At 39.9% G+C, this 12,440-nt stretch overlaps 1 long non-coding RNA gene across 1 annotated transcript; it reads left to right on the plus strand.

Annotated features, from left to right (window-relative positions):
• Positions 1–6,135: 6,135 nt before the first annotated feature.
• LOC129190088 (uncharacterized) lies at positions 6,136–9,096 on the plus strand. Its single transcript, XR_008572928.1, has 3 exons — positions 6,136–6,357; positions 7,525–7,593; positions 7,662–9,096. It is a non-coding gene; the product is annotated as an uncharacterized LOC129190088 (long non-coding RNA).
• Positions 9,097–12,440: the final 3,344 nt, after the last annotated feature.

Here is a 12,440-nt window from a genome sequence, read left to right on the forward strand (position 1 = left end):
AACTTTTTTATTGTTGCCAGAATTGAATGAAAAGAACGTTACAATTCTTCAATACGTCACCATGCAGCTAGGAGCCTGTTATTTACCGTAATTTCCAGTGTATAAGCCGCGACTACTTTGAACCCTGCGGCTTACACAGCAGTGCGGCTAATATGTGGTCATGGTCTAATATTGTGACATCTTGTATACTTAAGAATTACTACTAATTGTTAAAATATGTATTTTGGAAAAAAGCTATTACCGTCGGGCACAAACCATAGTGTTTTATTTCTTTGGGCAGATTAAGAACAGATCTCTCATTCAGTTAATCACGGAAGGTCATCGCTCAACACAACAGTCTCAGTCATGGTGCACAACTAAAAACATCACACCGAAATGCAGCAGAAAACACAAAACAGACAAGAAACTAAGGCTATTTGTGCAGAACAATAACTGACAACTATGTAGCTCAAACATGTAACTTTAAGAGCATTTGCACCAAAACAGCACCGCAAAGTACGCTGGGGAACAGGACGTGCTCCCAGCGACGCTACAATACGCTAGCATGCATGCACGCTAAAACATACGCTAGCATGCATGCTAACGTATGTTTTTAAAAAGGCAGCAGGAGCAAAACTGAGTTCGATTGGACTTTATTGAAGTATTTAACAATGTGCTCGCGTTATTTTTGATCAATCCTCATCCACAAATCCATCAAAGTCCTCATTTTCTGTATGCCAAATGAACAGCTGGGCAAATTCTCCATCAAACACGCCAGGTTCCCTCTCGTCATTGTCAGAGTCAGTCTCGTTGCCGTGCGGCTCCTCAGAAATGATGGCGGCTTTTGCGAAAGCTCGAACAACAGTGCAAGCAGACACGTCAAGCCCATGCATCCACAATCCATTCACGCCCGGTGTTCCCGGCGCTGCCTCTCAGTCTTAGTAAAGCTGTGTTCGCCATCTGTCACCCATCGCTCCCACGCCGCTCGCAACTTCACTTTGAACGCCGTGTTCTCACCGATGTCCAGCGGTTTTCACAGCGGCTGTGAGATGGGCGCGCATGGAGTCACAGATCAACAGGAACGGTGACGCGTGGAAAAAAAACATCCGGTCTCTTTTCTTACACGTCACTCAGCCACTCAGCCATTTCCTGCTCGCCCATCCAGCCCTTTTGATTGGTCTTAATGATGACTCTGGCATGAACCTTTTCTTTAGGCAGAGTCTTCCTCTTAAAAACCACCATAGGTGGCAGTCTCTGTCCATTACCATGGCAACCAAGCACAACAGTAAAAGCCGACTTCTCGTGCCTGTTGTGTGTATCGCTACCGTGCTGGTCCCCCTTCTTCTTTACAGTGTGGTTCACCATGATGTCGAAAGTGAGCGGCACGTCGTCCATTTTGGTGATGTGGTTGGGCTGGATGTGTTTGTCGGCAATTTTTTTTACTGCAGTAAGAGTTGCTGCGCCACGGTAGTCCTTGCCCGCATGGATAGATGGCGCCGTTTCGTTGATCTTGAATTCTCTTGCGGTTGCTCGATTCCCATGTTCCTCCGCGTAACTGATAGCTTGTAGTTTAAACTGTGCTTCATAAGCCTGTCTTTTTGTAGGTGGCATTTTCGAGGGTCCTTAGCCAAACCGATGTTGTTTTGCACAATGCACATACTGGCACTATGTACTACCTACTGTCTTTAACGTCCTCTTTCACGCCCACCCTTCCGCCTTTAACGTCCGCATGCTGTCCTCAGTCACGTCTGCCTTCCGTCTATATAAACAGCGTGTTGGCAGGAAATGCTTCCAGTCAGTCAAGCGGAGCGCTCATCAAAGTCACACAACAACCTTAACAGATTTTGGAACTCGGTGCACACATAAGGCGTGCCGCATTATAAGGCGCCCCGTCCATTTTGGAGAAAATGTAAGACTTTTAAGTGTGCCTTTTGGTCGTGAAAATACGGTACTAAGCTTAGTGCATCATAATGGCTAAAAACGTTCAGGAAACAACCAAAAAACACAGAGAAGCCACCTTTCTTTGCATTTGCTAACCCTATCGCTCTTGTTGAGTGGAGCTGGGTATGCATGCACACGCTGCAGTTTATTGTGAGCAACATCAAGCACAATTTATATTAAAATCGAATGTAAAACATTGTTGGATTTGGATTATTCAATGAATACCATAAATATACCACCAAGATTGCAAAGCCTCTTATGTTGAATGAAAACAAAAAGGGAAAGTAACATATAAAAGAGGGTATGTAATGGAATTTGTGCAACGATCGCATTGTTGACACATACCTGCATCTACCGGGACGCACTATGATGACTCAAAGGGGGACCACGGTATCACTGGTCCCGTTGTACCGTGGTTCTTATGAAGTCCAGAGTGATAAGGCCAGCAGAAATAGCGTGGTATATCCAGCAATTCCCCAAGTGACCCTACGTAAAACTTATGCAATATACATAGCGCTACAGGTGTACACGTCATATCCGCTCACGTACACTATACATCAATAAATAGAAATACGGATACAATAAACCATATAAAACAAAATAGAAAATGCCGTGTAGTTCTCTTGGAGATGAATAAGGGTGCTATCTAACCATCTAACACTGACTGCCGACAAATAGGCCTTTTTGTTTATGGCGGGTCACAACCAACGTTTAGGTGCATAACGCCACCTACTGTACCGGAATGTAGACGTGTTGTGCACATGTGCACTGACAACCCAGGAGTCTTCCATTATAGAAAACACGCAAAGAAATTATGCTGCTTTCATGTTAAAGGCAATGGATTTGGCTGTTGGAGAAGGAACTGTGCAACTTTTGCACAAGTCTGTCGGTGGATCCTTACAGCGTGGAGCACAAAAAACACTTTCATCAATGGGTTTTGAAAGGCTGGAGTACTACCAGATGAAGAGGTGGACACGGAGAGCGACGCCAAAAGAGTGAGAGAGACCGACGACGTGTGTGACAAAGGAATTATGACGCTGTTCAGTTCTGATATGAAAGAGGAAGACTTTTGTTGTTTTAGTTCCAAAGAGGACGGCACTGAATGACTTTTCTGGTAGGCTATAGCTATCTATGTTACATTCACTCTTCAGCACTGTTTAACTAGCCATAGACTCTAAATTGTCCATAGGTATAAATGTGTTTAAGTGCCCTTCGATTAGCTGGCAACCAGTCCAGGGTGTACCCTGGCTGTCGCCCGAAGTCAGATGGGATAGGCTCCAGCTTACCCGCGATAAGCGGCGTATAAAATGGATGGGTGTAATTTTATATAAATAAGTGAAAAAGACATGATACAATTCTGTTAACCGTATAAACATAAAAAATGTAGCTTTCATAGCTAACGTATGTGTCAGTCAGTAGTTCATTTAGTTAAAAAAAAAAAAACAGTCATTCTTGGCATCTGATTTCTTAAAGCTTCTCATGCTGAACTCCCAATTTTACCCACTTCCTCCTCAAAGAAACCAATAGTGTTCTTGTCCAGTAGTTGTCAGGCAGCCAATCACGGCAGCAGCTCTTAAAGTGTCCAAACTAATTAATGAAAGAATCCATCTCTCTTATAAGCTTGACTATAAAAGGTCTATTTCAGGTGTCATTTGACTCTACTTGAAAAAAGACTTTTTAATGTGCTTGGACTCTGAAGCAAGGGAGGGCCATGGCGTCTATTTTTAACTCCACTTTGGACAGGACGGCTTATTTTCTCAGGTGCTTTGACTCGACTTTACGGGAGAATGGTGAGGTGAGCCGCAACCTCGTCCCACAGCAGAGGAAGGCGGCTTCTGGGAAGAACGGACTTTCCCCCAGTGTGTGTCAGCGGCCTTGCTGTCATGACATGAGTGAGCTGTCTTGTGGATGGTTAGCATCAGTGATGTCAGAGGCTTACTTCCTGTTCACGTGTAAGCTTGCTGCCATTCACTCATTTTCTTTCCTTAGTCTTTACTTTATTTATTTGATTTTCTCCCTATTTTTTAGCGATGGAGTCATACCCACAAGGAAATATTTACAAAAAGAAAAACATTGTGGTTTCGTCACCGCAATGTACCACGTAATGATTTGGCTACTAACAAAAGTCTTGCACATTTCGAGTCGTATCCGACACACGATGTCCGAAGTGCAATTCTTAAATTTGCTTTTCCTTTGGCTTTTTTGCACCAGCGCTTAATCCAAGCAGAATGTAAAAGGAGAAGTTACTTGAAGCATGCTCAAATTTAAACCAGCAAGACTACAGTATTGTTTTTACATTTTGCAGTGGTTGACTTCTCTTTAGACTTGTGTGGCAGTCAAATATGTCAAAAAGCGACACGCATGATGCGAATCAACTCATGCTTTACACATCTCCAATCAAAGTTCAGTGTGTTTAAAGAGTGTTTTGGTGTGTGGTGATAGAAGACTGTTTAGAGCGGGGGTGTCCAAACTGTTTTCACCGGGTGCTGCATTCAGACAAACCAAAGGATTCGGAGGCCGTTATAATATTTTTAATTTTTGTAAACAGTCTAAAACCAACCCATTTAGATATGACAAGAAGTTATATTTAAAAAAAAAAATAACAGCCACCGTGTCAGCTTTGTGTAATTGGTGACAAAACTTATTACTGGAGGCCCTCGAGTGTCTTGAACAATTTCCGTTCCAACGACTTGTTGTTGTAGGAACACATGAAGGACATATAATAGTCATAAAAACACATAATACAGTCATAAAAACACTAAATACAAGAGTTAAGGAAACAGTTATAACAAAAAGAAAAAAACACTCCACTGCTGTTACTGTCACTGTCATTGAAGCAAGCAGGTCCTTCAACATGCCCGAGGACACTGCAGCAAGCTGGCAGTTATGTCTAATGATAAAGAGTTTTGTGATTTCCGACTGGCTGTGAACGTGACAGGCGATAGTAGCCTGTTTTGATTTTGCAATAAAGACGTCGTTAATCGACCACCTCCTCGCCATCCTTACAATGTCCGGGTAGATTTGCTTTGTTTTCAACTTTTGCTGTTATTTTTTTGCTGTTTTGTTTTCTTGCTTAATTATATTTTAGAATGTGCTGTGTGCCAGTAAATAAATAAAAGGCCCCATATGGCCGCCGGGCTGCATTTTGGACACCCCTGGTTTAGACTAAAGGTCAAATCATTTCATTTTTGTCACATTTTTCAACCGTCAGTCTTCAAACGGTGACATGTTGAAATGAAAATAAAGAACCCTGTTCATTTTGTACAACATTGGCTCATTGCTGGCATCCATTTTTCTCGACGGCATGATTGCATGTCGTCTCAGTGACACCACATACGAGCCATGTCATGCTGCGTGATGCAATGTGAGCATGCACAGACCAGTCCATTAAACCATATGAGTGCGTGATCACAGTTTGACAAGTCAGACTGCACTTTGGTGCCAAATGTCAGGAGAGATTATCATCACTGCTCAAAAGAAAAGCAGCACTTAGTTGAAGTAAAATGCCCAGAATGTCCCTCCCTTTTGCTGTAAATTGTTGCTTCTGGTCGTCTTCTCCATGACGTGGCTGGCTGAGGCTGTTTAGATGTGGAGTGCAACACGGTGTGATGAGCTGTGAAAGAGTCAGACTGAGCTGCTTCAGCTTGTCCTCAGCTGTGCAAACAAACTGCCCTGGCTACTACTCTCCTTTTCATACCATCATTCTTCTGTCTGTCTACTTCACTGTCACCTTTGCTGCACCTTGATGTATACTTGTCTCTTACTGTGCACTTTTCATGAGTAATTAGGCTTTTAAATATTTTGTGTCAAGTATATTTCCCATAATGGCCCTCAGTAAGGCTATTTGCCCACATACCAGAAATGTCCATTCACACTAAAGATGTTTTTTAAAATGGAAAAATATTTTCATTTCAAGCACATGCCAAAGCAACAGAAGGACAATTTTAGTGTAGCACCCTACTAATTTGATGACCCTTTCGTACCTAAAGTGGTGTTATCGTAACCTTTTAAATCCTTTTGCCTTTTAAAGGGGTTTTAGTAAAATGTTCTACATTGAGGCAGGCCTTGAACGTCTCAGATTTGTTTCTGTCATGTATTGGCTCCACAGGTGTCAATCACTCATCGACGAATCAACGTCAATCTTTATAAGCGATTGTTTAAGCCAATTGGATGCTCTGAGGGCGGGGCTTACAATCACATACTGTAGTTTACAAACAAAAGAACAGTAAAACTATGTTTAAACGTTTGTTTGCCCGTGGTGAGCATGTTTTATTTTTGCGCATTTTTTCTTAATGGTCTGTTCTGTGTTAAGAGTTTATGTGCGTATTTTGTTAATGAGCACACCACTCGTCCTGTCCATCCATACTAGTATTGCTGTTAGCTAGTTAGCTTTAGCCCTGACAAAGTTAGTGGAGATGTTTTCATTCCAGATTCCGAGTAAGTATTCACTCTAAGATTTGAATATTCACACTGATAAGTAGATATTCAAGCTTTATGAATGTAAATAATATCGACAGCGTATTTGTACCATAATATTCCTGAGGGAAGTTAATGTTCACTAACAGTATAACTTTACAGCATTAAAGCTAACTTGGCCTCGCCTCATCCTCAAGTAATTTATATTTGCAGAATTTAAAGTAAATTGATTTATTGTATATTTTGGAGCTACAACAAATTGCTCTATCATGCAAACTTGTGGTATGATATTCAAAGTGTTGCATCATAATCCAGTGTTATTCAAAAGTAAACTGAGAGGGGAGGGCGACATGAGCCAGTCAGAAGCCTTAAGAAAGTAATTTCCAGAAAAGGCACAACGATGGCAGAAAGAGGGGGAAAGCAAACTGACACTGAAATACGATGTAACAAAACATGCAAAACCTTTACTAGCAAAAAAACCCTAAAACACAGTTGGCATGATAAAATGCTAATAGAAAAATGTGTAGAGGAATAGAAATGTTGACATACAAACATGGCCTTAGTCAGCTTTTACAGAGGCGGTTTGATCACACAAGTACTCTAATTACATTTGAAGTTGATCTCATTTAGTGAAAGAAACATTATTAGAAACCTAACGCAGTATAGTGCAGTACACTTGTACAGCACAGTAAAGTACAAACCTAATAATAAACATTAAATGAATACCGCTCAAAACTAAGCATTATTATCTTTGAAAAGTCATTGGCTGTCATTAGATTGTGCAGGTGTTATGGACTATATTGCAAAAAGAGCAAAGGGAACTCAGGTAAGTAAAGTAAATACATTTTAAAGCATTCCATTGAGACTCTTGATCCTTCTCGTCTTTGTAGACTTCTCACGTGTACAGTTAAACTCACATTTCTCACAGCATTGTGCCATTGACGGTATGGGACCCGCATTTAAGCGTCCTCAGATTGTTCTATTTATCATGGCTGTACGTGCAGGCGAAGGCAGTTCAGTCCAACAAGGCTGTCTCCAACATACCTACCTTGATAAATGTCCACTCTGACTAAGTTAAAAATGTGTGCTTAGCATGTGGAGCGTGTCTCCTACACTTGTAGGCTAAAAGGTAGTGAAAACACACCTGGATGTCTAACATGGGACATGTTGCCTTATATCCACCATTAGCTTAACGATGAAGGCGTCATTGACATCAAAGATGACCCTCTCCTACCCAGACAGCCATCAAGACTATAAGTATGCCACCTCCAGGTGAGAGCAGGAACTGATGCCCCTTTTCAAGAGTAACAGTTGTTTCCCAGCAGCATTGAGGACCACACACAAATGATGGCTCCTCTACGCGATGGCCCATTGATGATTAAGCAAGGACTGGTGTGTTTTCCCAGAAAGCTCACAGAGCCACAAAAGACAGTGTGGAGTGAACGCATGATGGTCTGCAAATAAATAAAGCAAGAGTGGAAAAATGTGGGTGAACACTCACCGATAAAATGGCCAGATTTTGCGAGGGTAGACTTGAGTGTTTATTTCCAGACTATTGTGGGTCTGCGCCATCATTTATGGCTCTCCCAGGTTGTGTCTTTAAAAATGTCAATGAAATTTTCATAGCTGCTTCAGCGCAATAGTGGAATAGTAAAACAGAAAACGGATTCAATGTTAAGTTGCTGTGTTTTCACAGTGGATAACTTCTTTTTACGCTTGTGTGGCGTTCAAGAACGTCCACAAGTAAAGATGCCCAACGTGACACAAATCAACTCCACATTACGGCTTTGTCATTTGTCGTCAAAGTTAAGATTGTTTTGTTTTCATGTCTTACAACAGCAGCGGTTAACGTTTTTTTTTTTTTTTACATTTGTATGACGCTAAAAGGTCCAAATTACAGTTGCTAAAGATTTTATGATGGCAACAGTTTGACTCCGGAGCGGATTATTTCTAGATCCATTATTTCCTATAGTAGAAATAGTTTTGAAATATGAGAAAATTGGATGGAGTTGTTTTCTCAATTAACAGAACTACGCATAACTGTCTGGTGTAAGATCATTACAAGAAAAAAAAAATCACCAAATTTGAGAATTTTTCCTAAATATTCGGTACTTATTGTTTTACTTGTTTGCAGAAAAGTTTAGTTTCTTTGTGGAGGTGTAAGAACCTCATAGAGAGGGCACAGGAAGGGTCTAGTTAAATCTGGATAAAGTTGCAGATTCATGCTAGATTTCTTGAAATTTTGTTGAATTTGCCAAAAGTTGTAGTTTTTCAATAAATGAATGCATGAAAAATAGGGGTGTCACGACACAACCGTCAGTACAATGAAAAAATATATGACCATATATTGCAATCTACTAATTGAATTACCACTACAGTACACTCTTCTGCACTGCGTGTGTATGCCACCGGCCTCGCCTCCACCCGCCGAGGAAAAGAAGACTGCATGACTGACAAAAAGCGGCTGTTCTGTGGAAAAAAATCCTAGGGGAAACCCTGAGAGACGAGGGAAACAGACACACATGCACATGGCAATATACTAAGACAGAGTTGATTTTCATTTATTGTGTGATCAATTAATTAATTAATTACCATCCTAGGCCTAGGGGCCACAAGGCTTTTTTTTATTCTGAATAAGAAATCTTGTCATGTTTTAATATCGCGACATCTTGTGACATGAGATCCTGTGACACCCCAACATTGTTGATATATTCCTTTTCTTCCTCAGCTAAAGTTTTTGACGTTTTTAACTCAACTCATTCCATCGTACAAAATTCCCTACTATGAGCTAGGTTAAATTAATTAAATATTAAATATATATGTTATTTAAATATATATTTAATATTAATAAAAATAAATAAATTAGAATTAGATGGGATTTTTTTTATTCCACACCCACTACATTGCATGTTTCTTTTGTTTTTGGTGCAGGTTTGGGTAAAGGTGCGACCTGGGTTTTTTTTGTTGTTCACACTTGTTAACATTACAACATTTTCAGTGTTTTTCTTAAATGCTCTGTAAATAATGCTTGAATCTTTTGTAACTCTGGCACGAGCAGTAGGAAGACGTACAAAGTATTCCTTGGTGGAAGATTGCACTGATTGGAAATGAGTCTCACTTTGCTGTTATTATAAACTACAGTAATGATCACATGTACTTGCATGGCTTTTGCCTACCATCAGTGTGCCCATGCATGTTTAAGTGCTCCTTTGCCTCCCGCTCCATATCCCAGCAGTGATAAAGTGTGTGTGGTAGAATGTGCCCCCATGAGTCAGCTCCTCCCAGATTAATGGGCCGTGTTGGGAGGGGAAAAGTGCAGCCAGGCGAGGGGAGCATAAATAAGTATTTAAGTAGCCTGCTATGGCAGCTGTGGGCCTGCCAAGACGTTTTTGCGACCAAACGCAGAGAAAATGTTTTGATTTACTGGCACTCCGTGATGGGTCGCGTTTGTATTTGGAACACTTTGAGATATGATGAGACATCTGCTTCTGTAACCGGTATGCGGATGTACGTTGGGAAACCTCACTTCCTGACACCTTAAGAGACGCGCTGTATGTTGAGTTGACAGTTGGGGCTTTTAGCTTGACGGCCACCGCTCTCGACTCTCATTCTGTGGACCTTGGTTTTGGGCCCAGGGCGGGATGTGGGGCTGGCTGAACCAGGCGGGTTACATTTTGTAGATTGGATGATATGGTAGTGCTGTAGTACTAGTGTGGTCCACCAAAATATCTTCCTTTCAATTTATTACGTTCAACTGCCAACTTAATCTGTATATAATAATATAATAATAAATATTACATATATATACAGTATATATATATATATATATATATATATATACACTAAGTCCCCAACTAACGAACTAATGAACACAATTGGTTCCAGACGACCGTTCTTAAGTCGTTCAAAGTCGTTCTTAAGTCGAAACAAAATGAATATTACCAATGATATAGGTACTACATGTACGTGTATACATATACAGTATATGTGTATGTATGTAAATATGAGTTTGGATGCAGTAGTAATATTAAACAAGGATAATTAATGAAAAAAACAATAATAAAAAATGATATAATAATACGTAATGATAAATGTTATTTACCTTTGAAGAGGAGTGGTTGAGCATACGTCGTTGGTAGAAGTGGTGGGGCAGGAGGAGGAATTATTGAAGAAAGAACAAATCTTTGTCGTCGTTAGATTCCTCCAAAAGTGGTAGTTCAGGGGAAACTACTGAGGTGGAAGGAATTGGCGACGAAGGTGCAGATGAAGGTGTAGGCATTGGTGGCAAGTCACATGGTGACGACGGTGCAGGAGTAGCAGATGTCCGTTTGAAGAAGCTTTTAATGGAAGTTTGTATGGTCTTCCTTTTCTTCTCCATGTAGATGATACGGTAGCACTGTAGAGCGTCGTTGATACTGGTTGAAACCTTCTAGACCCTCTCAACATTAGGGTCTTGACTCTGCAGAAGCAGTAACCCCTCTTCAAATTTCGAAAAGGCAGACAAAAGAAGCTTTGTGTCGAACCTCTTAATGGGAAGTGTTTCTTCTTCTTGCGTTTCCTCCATCATCAAAATCATCAAAATCATCAAAACATGCATCATGTTACGAGGCTTAATACAAGCGTCCAGACTACATTTTATGTAGCTGTAACAATGTAGCTACTTTCAAAACATACAATATAAGAAAGTGTATGAGCCCCTGTACTGTACATGTGCATGTCAGTATGAAGTGAAGTGTATATCTGCATATATCTTTATTTCTCTTTAAACGCTGTATAATAGTTGTAGATAATGGTGGCCATGTGAATTAACAGTTGCATCTATTGTTGTTTATCTCACAGAGACGCAACTTACACAACGTTGAAACACTGTAATACGCTTTCTTAAACTTGTGTGAAGAAAAACTAGAATGTTCTCTTGTTCTACTAAAGTGTAGTCTTATATTGTTTTACAAAGTTACAGCCCATCGTCGTGTAAAAAAAATGTAGTTTGTTTCGTCGTTCGTGTCCTGCAGCCGAGTAAGAAAAATCATTTTAGATATTTAATTTTTTTTATTTGTATTAATTTATCCTTAAAATTAAATTTAACAACCATAACATTAATTATAATATATATATTCATTTATTTATTGTATTATTTATTGTCTGTAAAGGAGAAAGGAAAAAAAATGCAAAAAAATAACAGATGTGAAATTGTGATTGGAATTGTTGAATTATTGTGAATAATTCAACATTAGAACATATTTAATTTCACATACAAGTTGAGATGTTTTTAGTGCAGCAGCTGCAGACAAGCTGCAGCGGCTACCAATGACAAAACGACCGGAAAATGCAGTTAGCGCTCTGTTATGTCACTGACCCGTTTCATTTGAATCTCACACACCGGGTCTCTCTTTTCACATTCCTGCGAATGCAGACTGGAGAACGGGGTGCAGAGGAGTTAATTTAGCATTAAGAGCGAGTGGCGGCGAGCAGATGTTCTCTTTAAGTGTTTGAACGTAACGACTTGGCGGACACGAGTCAGCGCACTTGATCTCTTGTCTGAATACCACCCACTGAATACCGCACACACACACACACACACACACACACACACACACAGCTGTTGGGCTGCTGTGGGTTGAGAGTCGTGTCCTCAGCAACAGTGTGATAACACGTGCTAATATGTGAGCTGTAGCTTCTAGTTTTTCAGTGTTCGCTTCTCTCAGGAGAGGAGGAAAAGAAACATGAACATGCACATGCCAATTTATCCAGGCGGGCAAAATTATTATTGTGCGATTAATTGATTTATTGATTGTTGTGACAATTTTTGACATTTGTGACTTTTTAAAAAAAATAAAATTAGAGCTTTTTTTCCATTTCTGCTGTCTTTTTAAATTTTAAAACTATTTCAACTTTCTTCTTGTAAATTTTGTTGTTGTAATTATGACTTTATATTCCCATAATATTTTTACATTGATCCCATAATATTAGAGTTTTTTTCTCAGCCTAATTTTCCAAAAATTACAACTTTGTTTGTTGTTTTGTTTATCATTCATAATATCACAACTTGAAAAAAATAAAATTCAAATTTCAATTTTTTCTCTCATATTACGTTATTCTTCTAA

This window comes from Dunckerocampus dactyliophorus, chromosome 11 (assembly GCF_027744805.1).
Source record: "Dunckerocampus dactyliophorus isolate RoL2022-P2 chromosome 11, RoL_Ddac_1.1, whole genome shotgun sequence".
NCBI classification, from domain to species: Eukaryota; Metazoa; Chordata; class Actinopteri; order Syngnathiformes; family Syngnathidae; genus Dunckerocampus; species Dunckerocampus dactyliophorus.